A 21,875-nucleotide genomic window follows, 5' to 3' on the forward strand; every position below is an offset into this window, starting at 1 on the left:
GGTTCTGGCACTGCACCCAGGTCCTCCTCACCACATCCCTGCTCTTGACCTCCTCTGCTATCTCCAGCTAGGCTCTTTTGGTTTCCTGGGGAGGTCTCTTGCGCCCATCAGAAGGGAAGAGGACCTCCCTGTGCGCTCTCACTCCCTCCACAAGCATATGCAGGGAGTCATCTGAGAACCTGGGTGCAGTCATGCTAAAACGTACAGCCTGCACACTCCTAGATGAATCTTCAAATGCAATGTGGCCAAGGCTCTTTAAATATCACAGCTGGAAATTAGTCATCAATGACGTCATCAGATCCGCACCATTTAATAGGGCCGGGAAACACGCAGGTCTGCTTTAATATGAGGAGATTGATGAAAAGAACAACGGGGTCACGACCCACCACGTCGACCGCCCGCACCTGACCCGCCCAGGTAAAAAAATTCCGGCCTATGTCTCTAGGGCTATTTTTCTGATTAAGGTTTGGCCAATCACATTCCACCAAAAAAAAATGTTTTATTCTGAAACGCAGAACAGCAGCTGGTTAAATCTCAGTCATGATCTCCTGCACTGGTGGCCGTGCCTCCAGCTGCCTGGGCCCTAAGCTCTGGAATTCCCTTCCTAAACCTCTCCGCCCCTCTACCTCTCTTTCCTCCTTTAAGACGCTCCTTAAAACCTACCTCTTTGATCAAGCTTTTGGTCACCTGCCCTAATTTCTCCTTATGTGGCTCGGTGTCAAATTTTGTTTTATAACACTCCTGTGAAGTACCTTGGGACGTTTTACTACGTTAAAGGCGCTATATAAAGACAAGTTGTTGTTGTTGGTCACCAGCAGCACCAGAATAGTAGCAGCATTATCCATTTCATTCCCCAGCAGCTGAGAGGTGGGCTGTTCCTTAATAGTGCTGACCTCACTTATCTGTGCTGCCATTGAGAACAGCTGGGGCTTGGCGGCCTACATTACAAAACAGCTTGGATTTACTCTCAGCAATGCTCTAGGAGATCTACTAGTATTGTAACGATTGCCAAGTTATGTCAGCAGGTGTTAAATATAGGAGAGACTAATAGCATTCAAAGGATTTGGATCAATTAACTGCATAGGCTGTGGAATAGCAGGTGGATTTTAATGTAGATATAAATACAAGGCTATGTTCATTGGAATAAGAAACATAAAACATGTACAAACATGTCAGCATTGGCTCAGTGGTAGCACTTGCACCTCTGAGTCAGAAAGTTGTGGGTTCAAGACCCACTCCAGAGAACTGAGCACATAATCCAGGCTGACACTTCAGTGCAGTACTGAGGGAGTGCTGCACTGTCGAAGATGACATCTGTCGAAGGAGATGTTAAACCGAAGCCCCGGCAGCCCTCACGGATGGACGTAAAAGATCCAATTGCATTATTTGAAGAAGAGCAGGCAAGTTCTCCCTGTGTCCTAGCCAATATTTATCCCTCAACCAACACCTAAAACAGATGATCTGGTCATTTATTTAATTGCTGCTTGAAGGCAAGAATGCCCAATGGTTCTACAGAGGCGAAGAATGCACAGACCAACATTGAATAGTTGAGATGTGGGGATACTCTGGAATTTCACCTTCTGGGTGCTTCTGCAAAAATTACCACAGTAGTTTATATGGGTGGAGTAGAGTTCATGAAAAAAAAGGGCTCAATGCCATGATTGGCCTTTTCCTCTTTCATGCTCTTTTATATGTTGGTGCAGGAGATAATTATTAATTTAGTTTATAACTTTCCAGCTAGATTTTAAATAATCATGCAAAATGTTAATTTCACTTCTTTCCTGTTTTTCGAAAATCATTTTGCCCCTTTCAAAGGCTTAAAAAAACTAAAACTGTTAAGTCTGTGTGTTATATTGAGAATTACTACACAGACCACAAGAGTAAAATTTAACAGGTCTTTACTAATCGAAGGTCAGGGCGGAACTGCCCAATAAATCATTACACAGCACTTATATACCGGTGTGGTCACCACCGGTATTACAGTATACAGCAGCCAAGATAAAGTAGTGCAACCCTTAAAATAGTTCTCTTAAAGGTGGAACGGTTACATACACTACAATCCTCCCTTTTTAGCTTAACATATATATTCCCCATTAAACATAACATCATAACATATATACACAACTTCATGTAAAAACAGTTTACAGATTCAGTCTCTCTGGAGGCTTCCTGACTCGGTCCGGATAATGCCTCGGTGGTGTAGTAGTTTTCGGTGGTGTAGTAGGTTCTTTTGGCAAGGTCGATTCGGCTTGAATGCCAGTGTCGGGTTCATCTGATTCCAGTATCACCGGATCGGAGGTAGATACTATGGGTATCTCTGCTTCATCATTAGGCATATAGAGTTGTGGAGTAGGTTGTCCCTTTTCGGATGACTCTATGATCTGGTCAACATGGCGCCTTATTATGCTTTCACCAATGTCCACGGTATACATCAGCGGTCCTAGTCGTGTGCAAATAGTTCCAGGCTGCCATTTCTCGGTACGGTAGTCCCGGGCCAAAACTTGTTGACCTATCTGGAAGGTTCTAGTTGGCCTTTCATTCATGCCTTGAAATTGCCGGTTCTCTACGTCCCTTCTGATGTTTGGCTTGATCAAATCCAGCCGGCATCTTAGTCTTCTATTGAAAAACAACATGGCGGGAGTTTGGTTTGTAACCGCATGTGTTGCATTCCTGTACGCCAACAAGAAGTTATCTACCTTATGTTGTAGATTTATGTCTTCATTACCCATGGCCTTTATGGCCTTCTTGAAGGTCTGGACAAACCTTTCAGCTAATCCATTGGTGGCGGGATGGTATGGGGCGGACGTGTAGTGCTTAACCCCATTGTTTTTTAAGAACTTCCTGAATTATTCGGACACAAATTGCGGTCCATTATCAGAACAGATCTGTTCCGGCAGCCCATTCCTGGCAAATATGGTCCTTAATACTGTGATGGTTTTTTCCGTGGTGGTGGAGGACATCTTTATTACCTCCGGCTACTTGGAGTGTGCATCCACCGCGATTAAGAACATTGAGTCCATAAATGGACCAGCAAAGTCGATATGTACCCTTTGCCATGGAGATGAGGGCCACTCCCATGGATGTAGAGGAGCTTGTGGTGGGGCGTTTTGGACCTTCTGGCATCCTAGACAGCTCTTGGTCATTTCTTCGATGTCTCCATCGATACCTGGCCACCACACAAACGCTCTGGCTAGGTTCTTCATTTTCACTCCACCCAGATGCCCCTCGTGAAGCTCCTTTAGCACTTTATGCTGGAGCTTGGGTGGAATCACCACTCTGGATCCACACATCAAAGTTCCTCGGCACACTGACAGCTGCTCTCTTCTTTGCGAGAATGCTGGCAACAGTGGTTCGCCATGTGCTGGCCATCCCTTCACCGTTAAATCGTAGACTCGTGAGAGAGTCGGGTCATTTCTCGTTTCCTTTTCGATGGTAGAATTTGTTACTGGTAGACATTCCACTATGGTTGAGTGGAACATCTCCACTGGGTCCACTGTAGGCGCCTCTTCTACCGTTGGCAACGGTAGGCGCGATAAACCGTCAGCATTCCCATGCTGTTTTGATCCTTTGTATTCTATGTCATATTGGTGTGCCCCTAGGAAAAGGGACCACCTCTGTAGCCTTTGCGCTGTCATAATGGAAACGCCCTTTTTAGGGTTGAATATGGATACCAACGGCTGGTGGTCTGTCAGCAGTGTAAACTTCTGGCCCTGCAGGTAATGATTAAACTTCTTTACTCCCCACACCAGGCTGAGAGCCTCCCTATCTATCTGAGCATAGTTGCGCTCAGCGGAGGTCAATGATCTGGATGCAAATGCGACTGGCCTTTCCAAGCCATTTGGCAACTTGTGTGAGAGTACTGCTCCAATACCATAAGGAGAAGCATCACAAGCTAAACGAATAGGTAGCGTTGGGTTGAAATGAGCCAACACTTCCTCTGAGGTGATCAATGCCTTGCTTTTGCGAAAGGCCTTCTTACAGTCCTCGCTCCACTTCCATGGTACTTCTTTCTGCAAAAGAGCATTCAGCGGGTGCAGCACCGTGGATAGATTTGGCAGAAACTTATGGTAATAGTTAATCAACCCTAGGAACGACCTCAACTGGGATACATTTTCTGGAGCGGGAGCCTTCACAACAGCTTCGATCTTGTCAGGTGACTTGTGTAGCCCCTCCTGGTCAATGACATGACCACAGTACGAGATCCATTTCTGAAAGAACTCACATTTCTGGCGATTAACTCGAAGTCCATATTCCTTCAATCTGGTGAGCACCAGTTTCAAATTTGCAAGGTGTTCCTCATCATCATCTCCTGTAATCAGGATATCGTCCAAGTAACATTGAGTGTTTGGAATTCCCTGTAATACCTGCTCCATGGCCCTCTGCCAAATTGCTGGAGCCGAAGCCACTCCAAAAACCAGTCTATTATATCGATACAAGCCTCTGTGCGTGTTGATTGTGAGATACTGGCGCGACTCTTCCTCAACTTCCATCTGTAAGTACGCTTGCGCCAGGTCTATCTTGGTGAAGTGTTTCCCGCCAGACAATGAAGCAAAGATATCCTCAATCCGCGGAAGCGGATATTGCACCGTGTGAAGCACCGGATTAACTGTGATCTTGAAGTCTCCACAGATGCGGACCTTCCCCGGTTCCCCTGGCTTGTTACTCGATGAACGCTTCATGACGGGAACAATGGGCGTGGCCCACTCACTCCAGTCCACCTTAGACAGTACTCCTGAACATTCTAGCCCTTCCAGCTCAGCTTCCACAGCAGGTCGTATCACATAAGGTACCAGTCTGGCTTTGAAAAACTTTGGGTTTGCATGTTCTGCAATCTTGATTTTTGCCTTAATTCCTCTTAGTGTTCCCAGTCCCTGTTGGAACACCTCTTTAGCCTCATCCAATATTCTGGACAATCGTTTAGGTTTGACATTTTTTTTTCCGGAATCTACCGTCATTGCTTTTAGGGAGTGCCAGTCCATATTTATTTTCCTGATCCACTCCCGTCCCAGAAGTGGTGGACCTCCCTCAGGTAGTACATATAAGTCCATTCCTTGGTGTTCTTTGCCCTTGTGTATCACCTTGACTTTTATCTTTCCGATGGGGTATACTTTTTGCCCCGTGTATGTCTGCAATACTATCTCCGTATCCCGTAGGGGAATATGTGTGAATAACCTTTTGTAATCTTGCTTATTCATGACCGTCAACGCCGATCCGGTGTCCAATTCCATCTTCACTTGGACTCCTGCTATCTGCAGTGTGACCCAGATAGTTTGTCGGTCAGCTTCTTTACTCACATTGTGAATTCTCAGACTACCCAGTTCCTTGCTGTTGGAGTCTGAATCCGAATTCTGTTCATCCGAACTCTTCTCAGCCACCTTATGTACCTTTCTGCACTTTTCCTGCGGTGACTTTTTGTTGCTGGTCTTCTTCCCTGACCGGCATACTTTAGCTATGTGACCAAGCTTGCCACATTTTCTACATTCCTGGTTTTTAAACCAGCATTGGTTCTGATCGTGTGTCGTCTTTCCACAATGATAACATTTCGTTGTACCCAAAGCCATTTGATCTACGCTGAGTACCGCTGCCTTCAGCTGCATTTCCGCAGTGCCTCTCGCTGCGGCAATAGTGACAGCCTTATCAAGTGTAAGATCATTCTCTTCCAGCAGCCGCTTTTGTGTTCCTTCTTTCGACAATCCACACACGAATTTGTCTCTCAGTGCCTCTGTCAGACTTTCCCCAAACTGACAGTATTTCGCTAGCTTACGCAGTTCAATTAAATACTCCGCGTTGCTTTCCTCTTTCAGTTGCGTTCTCGCATAAAATTTAGATCGTTCCACTAACATCAGCGGTGTGGGGTTCAAATGATTTTTCAGGACAGCAACAATTTTAGCGAAAGTCTGATCCGCCGGTTTAGCTGGTGATAGAAGATGCTTCAATAGCCCGTATGTCTTCGCACCCATTGAGTTTAGTAAGGTTAGTGCTTTATCTTCATCTGATATTTTATTTGCCTTACAATATATCTCTATGCGTTCTACATACGTGGCCCAATCTTCAACATCGGGATCGAAATCGTTGATGTTACCACGCTTAGGCATCCTCGCAATCTTCTTGAGAAACAAAAGGAAATTTTTCTTTTATTTATTTTTTTTAAATGGCGGTTTCCCGCGCTTGTCTTCTTCCCCCCGCCTACGAAAATGGCGGCTTCCCGCGTTTGCCTTTCTCCCCCGCTGGCTGTAATGGCGATTGCCGTATTGCTGCGTTCGCCCTCCCCAGCAGTTTTCAAATCGTGCCTCCCAGCCCCTCTTGCAGTCCGGTCCTTTCCCCCGGCTGCGGCTGAGTTCTCCGCGGTTTTTAAAAATTTTTCTCCCACGCCTTACGCTGACCCGGTCGCTGCGCCTCGCAGCCTCGGTAGCTGCCCGGCCTTTTTCACCGGTCGCGGTCGAGCTCTCTCTCGACGCTGTTGCGTCTCCCAGTCCGCTTGCAGCCCGGTCTTTTACACCGGCTGCGTTTGCATGCACCGCGGCTCCCGTGTCTTACGCTGGCCCCAGTCTCAGCGCCTCTGGCCACGACTTCTGTCCGGCTCTTTTCCCCGGCCGTGGTCAAGTTCTCCGCCCTTATATCCTCCGTTTTTCCCTCCCCTACTTCACGCCAACGTGGCCGACTTGCTGCTCGTCGCTGATCGGCTTACCCACCACCGTGATAGAAGGGATGATCACTGCCTGTTGCTGATGGAAGGCTTCGTGTCAGAATTCTTCCTTTGCTCTGCAGACCCGAGTCTTTTCTCAGCAGAATGATGAGGGCGGATGCCTCCTCTCGACGCCCGTTAAACTGCCTTGGATGTATCTCTGCCGCAGGGTAAGATCGTACTCGTCGCCACTGTTAAGTCTGTGTGTTATATTGAGAATTACTGCACAGACCACAAGAGTAAAATTTAACAGGTCTTTACTAATCGAAGGTCAGGGCGGAACTGCCCAATAAATCATTACACAGCACTTATATACCGGTGTGGTCACCACCGGTATTACAGTATACAGCAGCCAAGATAAAGTAGTGCAACCCTTAAAATAGTTCTCTTAAAGGTGGAACGGTTACATACACTACAAAAACATTTGCCAATTTTCAAACGCTTTCAAAGTATATACCAGCAGTGTCCTAAGCCCAACCACCTTCAGCTGCTTCATCAATGACAATCCCTCCATCATAGGGTCAGAAGTGGGGATGTTCACTGATGACTGCACAGTGTTCGGTTCCATTCACAATTCCTCAGATAATGAAGCAGTCCATGACCGCATGCAACAAGACCTGGACGACATTCAGGCTTGGGCTGATAAGTGGCAGGTAACATTCAGGCCACACAAGTGCCAGGCAATGACTATCTCCGACAAGAAAGAATCTAACCACTGCCCCTTGACATTCAACAGTATTACTATTGCTGAATCCCCCACCATCAACATCCTGGGGGTCACCATTGACCAGAAACTTAACTGGACTAGTCACATAAATACTGTGGCTGCAAGAGCAGGTCAGAAGCTGGATATACTGTGGCGAGTGTCTCACCTCCTGACTCCCCAAAGCCTTTCCACCATCTGCAAGGCACAACTCAGGAGTGTGATGGAATACTCTCCACTTGCCTGGATGAGTGCAGTTCCAACAACACTCAAGAAGCTCGACACCATCCAGGACAAAACAGCCCGCTTGATTGGCATCCCATCCACCATCTTAAACATTCACTCCCTCCACCACTGGCGCACCGTGGCTGCAGTGTGTACCATCTACAAGATGCACTGCAGCGACTCACCAAGGCTTCTTCGACAGCACCTCCTAAACCCGCGACCTCTCCCACCTAGAAGAACAAGGGCAGCAGGCGCACGGGAACACTATCATCTTCAAGTTCCCCTCCAAGTCACACACCATCCTGACTTGGAAATATATCACCATTCCTTCATTGTCGCTGGATCAAAATCCTGGAACTCCCTCCCAAACAACACTGTGGGAGTAGCTTCACCACACGGACTGCAGCAGTTCAAGAAGGCGGCTCACCACCACCTTCTCAAGGGCAATTATGGATGGGTAATAAATGCTGTCCTTGCCAGTGACGCCCACATCCCATCAGCTAATAAAATAAAAATACCCTGTGGAATTCAACATGCGAGTTAGAGGTTATTCTGTTTAGGGGGAGTGGGGGTTTGTGGGGGCGGGGGTTTAATTAGGTGTAGAGGTTGGGGAGGAGTTCATATTTTGAGTGAAAGAATTTGGACAGAATCTTGTAAAAGATCTGCACGGAACCAATGAAGCAAATGCTTTTTTGCTGTGTTTCTGGAAAAGAAATTTATGCTTTCCATACAGCTAGAGCTAGATAAATAATTAGTTCCCACAGCTGCGTAAATACATGTATTCTGTGGACAATTATTTGCCTTAATAATTCTCATTGTAAAAAAAAATACAGGTGCTGTAACCATTTAATCTGACTCTGCATCTCTCGCCATCTGTCAGTGTCTGTCTCTTTCTCTCCATCATCTGTTCCTCTTTCTCAGCCAGCCTCTTTCAACTGCTCCGAAATAAAAAATAAGCACTTGGGGAAAATAGTTTTCCTGTCAAACCTTACCTCAAAACAAGTTCTAATGATTATGCTCCAGACTGTATTCAAATCATTTGGGAAAACCAATTCATAATAATATTTATAGTCTGGGGAAAAACATGCTTTGAATTGTTGCACAGATTAGCTGAGAATCATGCGGATGTATACTGGAGTATTCACATTACATGGCCTCAGATCATGCCACTTTTTGAACTGCAGGCACAAGTTATCTCTCATGTTGGGGGGAATTTTTACCTGAAAAAGCAGGTGGGTTTGGAGCATGGGGGTAGTTAAATTGTTAAAAATCAGAATCCCGGCCTGAACCTGGCTCCAACCCGCCCACTTCCGGTTTTAACGGAGAATGGACGAGGGGGTGGGACGGGGGCGGATAGCCAACCCACTGCCAGGAGGCGGGACATCAATTTAAATATTACAATGAGGTTGGATGCCTCTTCTTTAACCACCATTTTGTTTTTAACTCTATCACACTTCGAAGAACCCGGCAGTTACAGCAAGGCGAGGACTGCTGCATCCAGGAGGTAAGTGCCTTTACATCTACCTCCTGGATCCAGTGCCCCTGCCTAGCCCACCCCCCGCGATCAGAAACTTTCTCATGAGGCCTCTGATCGCCTTCCCGGACCCCCCGCCCGATGACCTTGAGGCCGGCCACAATCCTCCAGTGGCCGGCACCGATCTTCCTCATCCCCCCCAATCCCTCGGTCCCTCGCCGGCCCCGATCTTCCTCACCTTCCCCACCGGTCCCCCTGGAGGCCGGCACCAGCTCCCACCCGATTCCCTCCCTCCCTCCTCTGTGCGGCCTAGTGACGCAGGCCTGCCCATCTGCAGCCAGCCAGCCTTTCCATCTAGCTGGCTGTGGTCAGGAAACAGAGACTTCAATTGCAAATCAGGCTCTGCGGGAAAACAGTTCTCCCATGTTTCCTGCCCGCATTGGAGCCCCCCGCGCCCAACCCACCTTCCCCATGAAAATCCAGCCCACTATCTCTCTTCAACTCAAACCTGAAATCAGACAGGCAGAGACCAAAGAATAAAAACTTTAACAAAAGTAGTAAAAGACAATTTTAGAGGTAAGGTTCAGTGTGCTATTGTGAACTGTGTATTATCGTTATGTATTTACTACATTACAAACCAACTTTCGAATACTCAGTATAAACAAAATAAAGTACTGGTCGTTTAATCATATTCTTTGTTTTTCTCTGTCTTTCTTCTCTCACTCTGTGAGCCAGATTTTTTCTCTGAAGTAAAAAATTAAGCACTTGATAATAGTTTTTTTTGTGAAATGTTATCTCAAAAAGAACTTTGAAAATTCTTTCTCAAGACTTTTAAAATCATTGATACAACTTTCACATCCTCATGATGTCCCAAAGCACCTTATAATGAATTAATTACTTTTGAGGTGTAATCACTGTTGTTTTGTGGGCAAATACAGCAGCCAATTTACACTCAACAAGGTCCCACAAACAGTAATGTGATGAAGAACTAATTAATTTGTTTTGGTATTGTCAGTTGAAGGATGAATGTTGGTCAGCACACAACTTCCTGCTCTTCTTTAAAAAACGTACCATGAGATCTTTTGCATACACATACACACAAAACGAGAGGAGGAAAAGAGACACACATAATGAGTGGAAGCAAAGAGAGAAACACACATTAAATGTGAGGGGAAGAGACACACAGTGGATGAATGGATTAAATAGGAAATAGAGACAAAAGATGGATAAAAAATAAGGTTAGAGAGTCTAACATAAAATAAGTGTGTATATTGAGAGAGAATATAAAGAGAGACACTTAAAATAAGGATCAGAGAGTGTAGATAGACCAGTGAGCATGAGGTGAGTTCATACTGAACCCTTGACACAGACTCCGATGTGACCTGGCGTGAGTCAACCTTGCTGTGTTCAACTACCTTTCAAAGCAGAATATGTTGACCTATTCAACTCTTCTAGTGTGACGGAGTGTATAAATATTAGAAAACTGCAGTCACTAGGATCCTGACAGTAAAGCACGATCAGCATTATCTATTTGAAGAATGGTATTGCTGAAGTAGAACCAGAATTCCCTGGAAATCCTTACATTTCACGCACTGCAAAATGAATTCTTTCTAACATGATCGTGATTTAATTCATAGATTTCCTGCAGGATTTGTATAAAAAGGTGGTCTATTATCAGATACTGAGGCTAAAAACAGGACAAAGTAACTTGTAGTTTTTCAAACACTGCCTTTTTAAAATGGAAATGTAACAAAGAAAGGAAACGCTTCTTTTACTTTATCAAATGTGACAAGACCAACCAAAAGATTTAATCCAGATAATACAGTGATAACATTTGGTGAATTAATGAGTAATTATTATGATTACACAATACATACAAGTTATGCAGTTCCTTTTAGCTCCAGTTAGTTTGTGAATATAAGGGCTGATTATGCCGTTCCAGTGCAGTGCGGATGGGATAACTACACAATGGCCCGGAATTTGCAGTCAGTGGCGAAGCGATGACGTTCGGCGCTGACCTCGAAGAAAGCTGCCCACAAAGACCGAGCGATCTCTGTGGCGTGAATTTCAGCTCTCCCGACCTTAGTTTGAATCTGGCGCCAAATCAAGCGAATCTCCACCGTCCAGCAACAGTGATGTCATCAAGCTGGCTAAGCAGCCAATCACATTGAAGAATTCTCACAGACAGCAAACCTGGATGTAAAATGCACAGATCATGATTTACTTTTTATAAATTTTACAGAGAGCGAAATAAAGATTAGGATGGAATAGAACTAAGGCGGAAGCTGAAATATTATAAACAAACTTTAAAAATATGTATTATATTAAAAGCCATGTAATTGTTATTAATGGAAATATTTGACATTCCACAAATATAAAATTAGTTTTTCAGGGCCAGAACAATTGTTCAGCTGTCAATACACCATTACAAACTCAGTTACATTTCTTTCAACAAGGCTTAGTTTTTTCAGGGGGAGCGGGGGTGAGGGGGAATGTTTAACAGCGATATTCCAACGTAATAGGGGAAGTTTTCGCCAGGAACTGTGATTTGAATTGATTGCCGGTTCCGGGGAGTTCCACAGCGCAACCTGTGGAAGAGCAGAGAATGACTGGCAGCAACTTCAGGAGTTTCGTGTTTATCTGCGCATGTGCTAATTCCAGAAGTTGCTGTCACTAATGGGGTAATGATGGTGAATGCTGACAGTTTTGCCGTCATTACCACTGCAAAAATCCGGGCCATTGTGTACACGGCACACAAGCAATGTGTAGAGCAGACTTCACATTTTTTTTGATGTCAGCTCAAATTGGCTTGATGTGCAGGGTGCGTGCCGTGGCTACCGGCTGGGATATTTCGCAAGTCAGCAGATATTAAAGGGCTGTTGCTCCCAACTAAACTTGTCTTGCGGCATTGTTCCTTTTGAGGTCGCAGTTTTGAAGGTGTTACTCCAGGAGCTGATGTAAAGGGGGGATGACAAGTGAAACATTGCATTCAAAAAGACTGCATTGCTTGTTTATTTTATAACATATTGGCCGTAATTTGTGGTCCCAAAGTAAGCTTCCCACAAAGATCTCACGATCTTTATGGCAAGAAGTTCGGCTTTTCTGATGTGCAGCTGAAATCAATGTTGTATAGTGGGAATCCCATAGTGCGAGCTGCTGTGACGTCTACAAACTGTCTAAGCAGCCAATCACATTACAGAATTCTCACAGACAGGGAACCAGGAAATAAAAAGCACTAATAATCAATCACTTCTTAAAAAATTTAGAGGGCGAAATAAAGATTTTTTTTTAACATACATTGGGTTATGGTAGAAGCTGAAATATCATGAACAAACTTCAAAAAATATTTTATTAATTAATTTTAAAATCTAATCATTTTTAACTTAATGGAGAAATTTGACATTCCACCAATATAAAATTAGTTTTTCAGGGCCAGACTGGTTGTTTATCATTAGTTATTACTCAGATCAGTAGTTACAGGTAGACTACCCTTTATCCGGACTTCCGAAAACTGAAACCCTCTAAAAACCGAAGGTTTTTTCGGTCAGCATAAGTCGTGCGCACGACTTACAGGCCTAGCCGGATAAGGGATAGTGTAGCATTTTTCCGCACTTCTGAAAACCGAAATCGCTCAGCATAAGTGTACCAGCCTTTACTACAGTATTTATCCCTGTAACTACAGTATTTATAGTCGTTATTTATCTCACCCTTTTGGATAAGGGATAGTGTATCCTTTATCCGCACTCCCGAAAACCGAATTACCTCTGAAAACCAAAGTGTTTTCGCGCACCTTCCGAAATCCGAAATTTTCCTAAAACCGAAACACGGCTGGTCCCGAGGTTTTCGGATAAAGGATAGTCTACCTGTATTACCAAAACCCAGTTACACCTCATTTGAATGGGTCTAACCTTTTAAGAGGTTTCTAACAGCGATATTTGTTTGGAAAAGGGGAAGTTTTCGTCAGATCGGTGATTTCACTGATTGCCGGCGTGGGGGCGGTCGCAGCCTGTGAAGGAGCTGTGAATGACAGACAACTTCAGGATTTCTGCATTAGGCTGCGCATGCGCTAAATCCTGAGGTTGCGGTCAGTCTCAAAGGAGAAATGACGGCGAACACTGCCAGTTCACCGTCATTGGGACCGCAAGTTCTGGGCCGTGAGTGACTGGGACAGTTGAATCTCTTTCATTCGTGTACATCAGCATGTAAATGAGATAGAGAGAAAGCATAAAAATCAAGTATACCAGGGAAAGAGTTAACTTAAAGGAGGAAAATCTTGGAAGGACTGTATCAAGCGCTTCTATAAGTGGTCTGAACATCTTACTTTTAAGGGAGTTGACTCATGCTGCTCTATATTTACTTGTACATTAGCGCAACCCAAACTAGAATCAGATTTTCATGTCTTTCGCACACGCATTTCTTCAATTTCTCTGAAGGTGGACTGAGTGAACACTTGGTGATGGAAACAGGAATCATTAAACTGCTTTATTTTACAGCAGGGTGAACATACAGAACAACAGTTATGATTGCTTTTACTTATTTCAATCAATGCAACTTGCCTTTGCTTAATAAATTTGTATGAAATTCCATCATCCACTATTTTAATTGATGCATTAATCCATTATTTTAAGACAGATTAGCATTTCCATTTTAATAGTGGACAAATGAATTTCATACCAGAAAGTTAACCATTTGTATGTTAATATTCAAAGTACCTAATTTCAAGACAATGATGCACTAGAGAGGATTTACTCTACTCCAACTGGTGGTGTTCTAAAGAGTAAATGGACTATTATAAACAGACAATGTTCTACAGAAGTTCTAGATCACTCCAGCTATTGATGCTCCAGGGAGGATCTAGACTATTGCAACAGTTGGTGTTCTAGAGAAGACAGGTGACGGCCTAGTATTCTCTACAGAACATGTAGATTAACATATGTTTAAACCAATCATTTACCTATTTCTGTTTAGTCCTCCCCACCAAGTTTTAATAAGCTGGAGGAAGATATCCTCTGTTTGCTACTTGTGTTGTGAATGTATTCTTCACACACTTAAAATTTTGCTACGAACAGAACTCAGGAAATCTTGCCACTTAATGTTTAAATTTCAAATAATGTTTAAAAATTGCTTGATATTATTTTATGGAATTAATAATTTTATTCATGAAATAACTATATCTTGTTCGGCAACACAAATCCAACAAAATCAGTATTCTTCTCCCTCCTGCTTCCCCTCTACCAGTCCTGCCTCACACCCCCAACCCCAGGTCACGACCTAATCATAGCAGTGCAGTAATAAGCACGACCATCATTTATTACAAAATAGCTTGCAAGCCATATAAATCCATAATTTTGAGTTCCTTTGAAATACTTTTAAGGATCTAATTGTTGTAAAAGATAACATAAGAGGGTGAATTCAAACAGGATTACAGACTATGTAAGGTCTGTGGGTACAGAACAAGTAGCAGCACCTTGGGGGAAAATGCATATCAAATAATGGAACAAAAGACAAATCAATGTGCAAACAGATTCATCTCTCAGTATACCTGTAATTCTGTATGATTAGAATTTTTTGCTCTTGCACACTGGAATTTTCATGCAGTCATCACACAATTACAGGCACTTTCTTAGTAACTGCAGGTCAAACCAGCCCGTCAGGAGACTTCATGCTAAAGCAAATTATTTACAATATGCCGAATGAAATATAAAATTTAATAAGGCAAAGCAGAAAGGAAATAAGGTTACAAATTGAAAATAGGATTTTAACTAGGCTTGGAAAATACTAGTTATAGAATTGTGCAAATACAAATTAGAATGACCATCTCTGCTTGGAGCTCCCTAATGGATCAATAGTTCATGCACCATGTTGTGAGACTGAAACTTATAACCCAGAAAGATCTGAAGTCCATAATTCTGACATTTATGTGTGTCTACAATGCTGTTGGTTCCCTGCAGGTTGTGTCATTTAGAAAAAAAGAACTTAGTCATAGTCATAGTCATAGAGTTATACAGCACAGAAAGAGGCCCTTCGGCCCATCGTGTCCACGCCGGCCATCAAGCCCTATCTATTCTAATCCCATTTTCCAGCACTTGGTCCATAGCCTTGTATGCTATGGCATTTCAAGTGCTCATCTAAATGCTTCTTGAATGTTGTGAGGGTTCCTGCTTCTACCACCCTTTCAGGCAGTGAGTTCCAGATTCCAACCACCCTCTGGGTGAAAAAGTTTTTCCTCAAATCCCCTCTAAACCTCCTGCCCCTTACCTTAAAACTATGCCCCCTGGTTATTGACCCCTCTACTAAGGGGAAAAGTTCCTTTCTATCTACCCTCATAATTTTGTACACCTCAATCAGGTCACCCCTCAGCCTTCTCTGCTCTAAGGAAAACAACCGCAGCCTGTCCAGTCTCTCTTCATAGCTGAAGCGCTCCAGCCCAGGTAACATCCTGGTGAATCTCCTCTGCACCCTCTCCAATGCAATCACATCCTTCCTATAGTGTGGCAACCAGAACTACACACAGTATTCCAGCTGTGGCCTAACTAGCGTTTTGTACAGCTCCATCATAACCTCCCTGCTCTTATATTCTATGCCTTGGCTAATGAAGGCAAGTATCCCATATGCCTCTTTAACCACCTTATCTACCTGTCCTGCTGCCTTCAGGGATCTATGTACATGCACACTAAGGTCCCTCTGATCCTCTGTCCTTCCTAGGGTCCTACCATTCATTGTGTATTCCCTTGCCTTGTTAGTCCTCCCAAAATGCATCACCTCACACTTTTCAGGGTTAAATTCCATTTGCCACTGTTCTGCCCATCTGACCAACCCATCTATATCGTCCTGTAGCCTGAGGCTTCCCTCCTCGCTATTTACCACTCCACCAATTTTCGTGTCATCTGCGAACTTACTGATCATACCTCCTACATTCATATCTAAATCATTAATGTACACTACAAACAGCAAAGGACCCAGCACCGATCCCTGCGGTACACCACTGGACACAGGCTTCCAGTCACAAAAACAACCTTCGACCATCACCCTGTGGAAATGTGAATAAAATGGACGATGAATTGGCTTACAAAAATGGCTTCGCACAAGGAAAGTCTAGATTAGATTAAAGAGCAGCCCCAGCTTTGCAAAGTGCAAAGCTAGCAGAAAAGAGAGATACCTGCCCCAGCCTGCGGCCAAGTGTTAACGAGCAACAAAGGTCACTGAAAGGGCTTAACTGCTAGCTAGAAGATGATTGACTAGCTATTGTGTGGTGCCCAATCACGATCCGGTACTTCAGGAAGTCATATGCAGCAGTGAGACAAGTCAGGACTTGCCCGCCAGACTGAAGACCAGATCATGGCCAAACTGAAGGGGCTTAAGTGATCCCCATTGGAGAACGCTTGTTGCCAGGGAAGTGATGTAATGACCCTTGTCCCACTGTATAAAAGGGGCTTCCCTACCGGTATTCGCTCTTAGCCAGACGACGTGTGGATCATCAAGAGAGTCAGACACCTCCCGGGGACGTAAATGCTGGCAACACGTGCCTAACCCGGTGTGACTCTTGGGACACGAATGTACTGTAAAAGACCTCAATATACTGTGTGACCACTGCGAACAGTTGGAAGTAATAAAATGTTGTTTTAACTCTCTGAACCCTCGAGCCTGAAATCATTCTTCGTACTACGGAACTCAAGACGAGGACCAGGAAAACCCGGTTCTAACAACCCTCTGCCTTCTGCCACTAAGTCAATTTTGTATTCAATGTGCCAAATTGCCCAGGATCCCATGGGCTCTTACCTTCTTGACCAGTCTCCCATGCGGGACTTTGTCAAAAGCCTTACTGAAGTCCATGTAGACTACATCAACTGCACTACCCTCATCCATGCACCTAGTCACCCCCTCGAAAAATTCAATCAAATTGGTTAGACATGATTTCCCCCTGACAAAGCCATGCTGACTATCCTTGATTAATCCTTGCCTCTCCAAGTGGAGACTAATTCTGTCCCTCAGAATTTTTTCCAATAATTTCCCTACCACTGATGTTAGGCTCAATGGCTTATAATTCCCTGATTTATCCCTACTACCCTTCTTGAATAATGGTACTACGTTAGCTGTCCTCCAGTCCTCTGGCACCTCCCCTGTGGCCAGAAAGGATCTGAAAATTTGTGTCAGAGCCCCTGCAATCTCCTCCCTTGCCTCACACAGCAGCCTGGGATACATCTCGTCTGGGCCTGGGGATTTATCCACTTTTAAGCCCGTTAAAACCGCTAGTACCTCCTCCCTCTCAATACTAATTTATTCAAGTATATCACAATCCCCCTGTCTGATTTCTATGCCTACATCACCCTTCTCCATAGTGAACACAGATGCAATATATTCATTTAAAACCTCACCCACATCTTCTGGCTCTACACACAGATTGCCACTTTGGTTCCTAATGGGCCCTACTCTTTCCCTGGTTATCCTCTTGCCCTTAATATACTTATAAAACACCTTGGGATTTTCCTTTATTTTGCCCACCAGTGTTTTTTCATGCCCCTTCTTCACTCTCCTAATTTGCATTTATATAGCGCCTTTTACAACCACAGGATGTCCCAAAGCGCTTCACAGCCAATGAAGTACTTTTAAAGTGTAGTCACTGATGTAATGTAGGAAACGCGGCAGCAAATTTATACACAGCAAGCTCCCACAAACAGCAATGAGATAAAGACCAGATCTTTTTTTTTAATGATCTTGGTTGGGGGAGAAATATTGGAAGGACACCGGGGATAACTCCCCTGTACCTTTTTGAAATAGTGCCATGGGATCTTTTACGTCCACTTGAGAAGGCAGACGGGGCCTCGGCTTAACGTTTCATCCGAAAGATGGCAGCTCCGACAGTGCAGCACTCCCTCAGTACTACAAAAGAAAGAAAGAAAGACTTGCATTTATATAGCGCCTTTCACGACTACCGGACGTCTCAAAGCGCTTTAGAGTCAATGAAGTACTTTTGAAGCAAAGTCACTGTTGCACTGAAATGTCAGCCTAGATTATGTGCTAATGTCTCTGGAGTGGGACTTGAGACCACAGCCTCTGACTCAGAAGTGAGAGTGCTACCACTGAGCCAAGGCTGACACCTTAAAACTGCAGCCAATGGCTGGAGAACGTCTGCAATCAGTTGCACTCTTTAGTGCATAAATATGTCAAACTCACACCTGAAGACAGCATGCAAGAAACTACCCCAGTACGAAAGGAAAGGAGGGGAAAATATTGGGAGAAAGAATAGATGAAGATGGCGAATCAATGGAGTACTGGAAAATAGGGTATATCCCTGTCAAGATATAATAATTTAAATTTTCATTTAATCAACTTCCAACTTTTCCACTTCATTCATCACAAAACACCTTGTAATTTAATCACTGAGGTGAGAGCAAAATCATTTTTCTTTGCTTTGACATTTAAAAAAAGTTCCAGAACAGCCATAAGCTGCTTTGACAGATGTACAATAACCTCTGAATCATGAGTTGTCATCCTTGTTCACCTTGTGCAGAAACGCTTCAATAGCTCCAGAATGCCAAAGAACTGAAATGAATACACGATGACTTCAGTGTAGTGGGCCAGAACATTATTACATTTTAAATTTTCTGTTCAATGTGACCAATAACCACAATTTCACGGATTCTTACAACATTTCCCACTCGAGCACAACAACCTGAATCATATTTCCAAATGGAATTGCACCATTGTGCCCTGTATTTAACACCTGGCACCACTGGGGCACCCTGTGGCAATCCTCACATTGCAGAACTTTGTTCCAGTTAAAGGCATTGGCCTCTCTGCTGACCTAATGAGCTTTATCCTATCACTGACAGTGTCTGCCTCCAGTGCGTCTTTTAGACGGAAGAGCAAAGGGTTGTGTGTCTTTAATTTCCAAATATGGTTTTGATACTCATTATTACATTTTAAAGGTTCTGGGAAAATATTTCCTCCTGCCTTGATATATCCCAATTCTCCTCCCTGCTTGGTGCCGAAGTATGGCGGCTCTAATTTTAACTCCTGGTTTTCGGGAGCCATGTGAGATCCTTGCCCCAACCAGATGAGGGCCTCATAAATATTAAAATGTCGGGGTCCGATGGCATCAATCGGACCCCGACTAGGTTTTAGCCTGTTGCCACTTGGGGGCAGATCCAGAAGAGGTACGATGAGGAAATTACATTTCTATAGTACCTTTCATGTTACCTCAGAATATCCCAAAGCACTTCACAACCAATTAAATACTTTTGAAGTGTAGTCGCTGTTGTAATATAGGGAAGTGCAGCAGCCATTTTGCGCACAGCAAAGTTCCACCAACAGCAGTGAGATAACTGACCAGATAGTCTGTTTTAGTGATGTTGGTTGAGGGATAAATATTGGCCGGGACACCGGGGAGAACTCTCCTGATCTTCATCAAATAGTACTATGGGATCTTTTACATCCATCTGGGAGGGCAGACGCGGCCTCAGCTCAAGGTATCTTCTGTAAGACAGCACCTCCGACAAGGGACTTAAACCCATGACCTTCTGACTCCAATAAACTAAGTTACTTTAAACTTTTTAAGTATCCTTGTAGGCCAGGAGGAGTAGAAGTGCTTGTCTGGGCCCCACAATGAAACCTTGGGCCTCCTGTGCCCCAAGCTTCACCCTGTCCAATTGCAATCCATGTTGGATGTGCGCGCCCCCCACCCCCCACCGCCCCCGCGCGCCCCCCCACCCCCCCCGCACCACCCACGCACTTACCTGACTGCCGGGAACTGTTTCCTTGGATCCCCTGAGCCACATGATTTCCCGCTCCGGCCCACTGGCCACTACATCATTCCCACAGTTCGGGCAGGAGTCAGTTCAGGGATATTGTAATGAGGCCCAGGTGTTGAAATGGCCCTCGCCCCTGATTAAAATTGAGTTTAAAGTTTTTGAAAGAAAGAGCTGAACGACTTGTATTTGTATAATGCCTTACATCATTCTATCAAAAATGTTGCAGTGAATCATACAATAGATTCAATTTTTGTAGTGCATAATTATTATGTAGATTATCATTATTATTATGTAGACAAACAGACAGCCATTCTGCATTGGAAATATCCCACTAACAGCAATGAGATGCATGTTCAGTTCATGCATTTTTTGTTCACCATTTCTTTCTTGAACATGTAGGTGACAATGTAAATCATATTAAAATGCTTAATATCATCAGTCATTGTGGTTAAAATAACACATGCTTCTTATGTCTCTTCTCTCTCCATGCACAGAAGGAGGTGCTTGTCAAAATATGGGTCTTCCCAGCCACCGGCCTTAGCAGCTGGCTGAACAGGACCCTTGCATTAGGAACCAGCAGCGCTAGCATGGGTTTCACAAAACATAAAAATAGCTTAGCGCTTTTTCATGAAGGCAGCACAGCCCCTTGTCCCTAAGTGGACCTGATACTTGAGGTCAGGTACAGCCTGGAGATGCTCTTGGTGAATGATCGCTTGCACTGGCGGGAATCGCGGAGCGGCGGCAGTACAAAAAGGCCCCAGAGACCCAGGTAGGCCTCAGTGCGGCGCGAGAGGCGGCGGGAATCGCGGAGCAGCGGCAGTACAAAAGGCCCCAGAGACCCAGGTAGGCATCAGTGCAGCGCGAGAGGCGGCGGGAATTGCGGAGCGGCGGCAGTACAAAAGGCCCCAGAGACCCAGGTAGGCCTCAGTGCGGCGCGAGAGGCAGCGGGAATCGCGAAGCGGCGGCAGTACAAAAGGCCCCAGAGACCCAGGTAGGCCTCAGTGCGGCACGAGAGGCAGCGGGAATCGCGGAGCGGCAGTAGTACAAAAGGTCCCAGAGACCCAGGTAGGCCTCAGTGCAGCGCGAGAGGCGGCAGGAATCGTGGAGCGGCGGCCGTATAAAAGGCCCCAGAGACCCAGGTAGGTTTACTAATCTCCAATCTCCGAACTCAGAGGGAAGGAGAGAAGTAAAAAGTAATCGAAGTGTGACGTCACCAGAAAGCAGGTAAGTGATTGGTTGGTTGTTATGTTCATAAATAAATAGACGTTTTTATTATGAACAGCTAGCTTGTGCTAGTCATTTATTCAGCCATGTTGACTTGTATACAGTAGCCATGTTGACTCTCTCGACCAGTGCCTCGTGTAAAACAAGACAGCCCATAAAGATGTAGCCCACCACTAAAACATACAGCTACACCTAGTGTACCATTCTAGAATGACATGTTACTGCATATCATTACATCCCCCTTCCTTTGAGGTTAAACAAAATCAATACCAATCAACTTTCAAGAAAAACGATAAAGATGATATCAGTAACACTTTTGTTAGTGCTCTATAAACCTTCGAATGAACTTTTTTTTTTAACATCTTCACAACAGCACGGTGGCATAGTGGTTAGCACTGTTGCCTCACAGCGCCAGGGACCCGGGTTCGAATCTGGCCTCGGCTGACTGTCTGTGTGGAGTTTGCACATTCTCCCCGTGTTTGTGTGGGTTTCCACCGGGTGCTCCAGTTTCCTCCCACAGTCCAAAGATGTGTGGGTTAGGATGATTGGCTATGATAAATTGACCCGTGGGGATAGGGTGGGATATGTGTTGGTGTAGGGGTTACGGGTGATCGGGTGGGATATGTGTTGGTGCAGGCTCGATGGGCCGAAATGGCCTCTATCTGCATTGTGGGGTTTCTGTGATTCTGTGAACAGTCAACACATCCTCAAAGCTTTACTTTATGAACTCTAAGCTTTTCATTCTTTTATTATAGTTTTCTTTGTACTCAAAGATTAAGTCTACCTGGCTTTTTTACTTCACGTGTGGATCTT

The 21,875-nt window shown here is 44.5% G+C and overlaps 1 long non-coding RNA gene across 1 annotated transcript in view; it reads left to right on the forward strand.

Annotated features, from left to right (window-relative positions):
* The window catches only part of LOC147106610 (uncharacterized), a 37,224-nt gene extending 20,420 nt beyond the window's left edge, over window positions 1-16,804 (forward strand). Inside the window, exon 4 of the long non-coding RNA XR_015080962.1 lies at window positions 11,030-16,804. This is a non-coding gene — a long non-coding RNA (uncharacterized LOC147106610). The remainder of the gene's footprint in view (window positions 1-11,029) is intronic.
* The last annotated feature ends 5,071 nt before the right edge of the window (window positions 16,805-21,875 follow it).

Source organism: Somniosus microcephalus, chromosome 15 (assembly GCF_052327205.1).
Source record: "Somniosus microcephalus isolate GS21.2 chromosome 15, FLI_Smic_1.0, whole genome shotgun sequence".
NCBI classification, from domain to species: domain Eukaryota; kingdom Metazoa; phylum Chordata; class Chondrichthyes; order Squaliformes; family Somniosidae; genus Somniosus; species Somniosus microcephalus.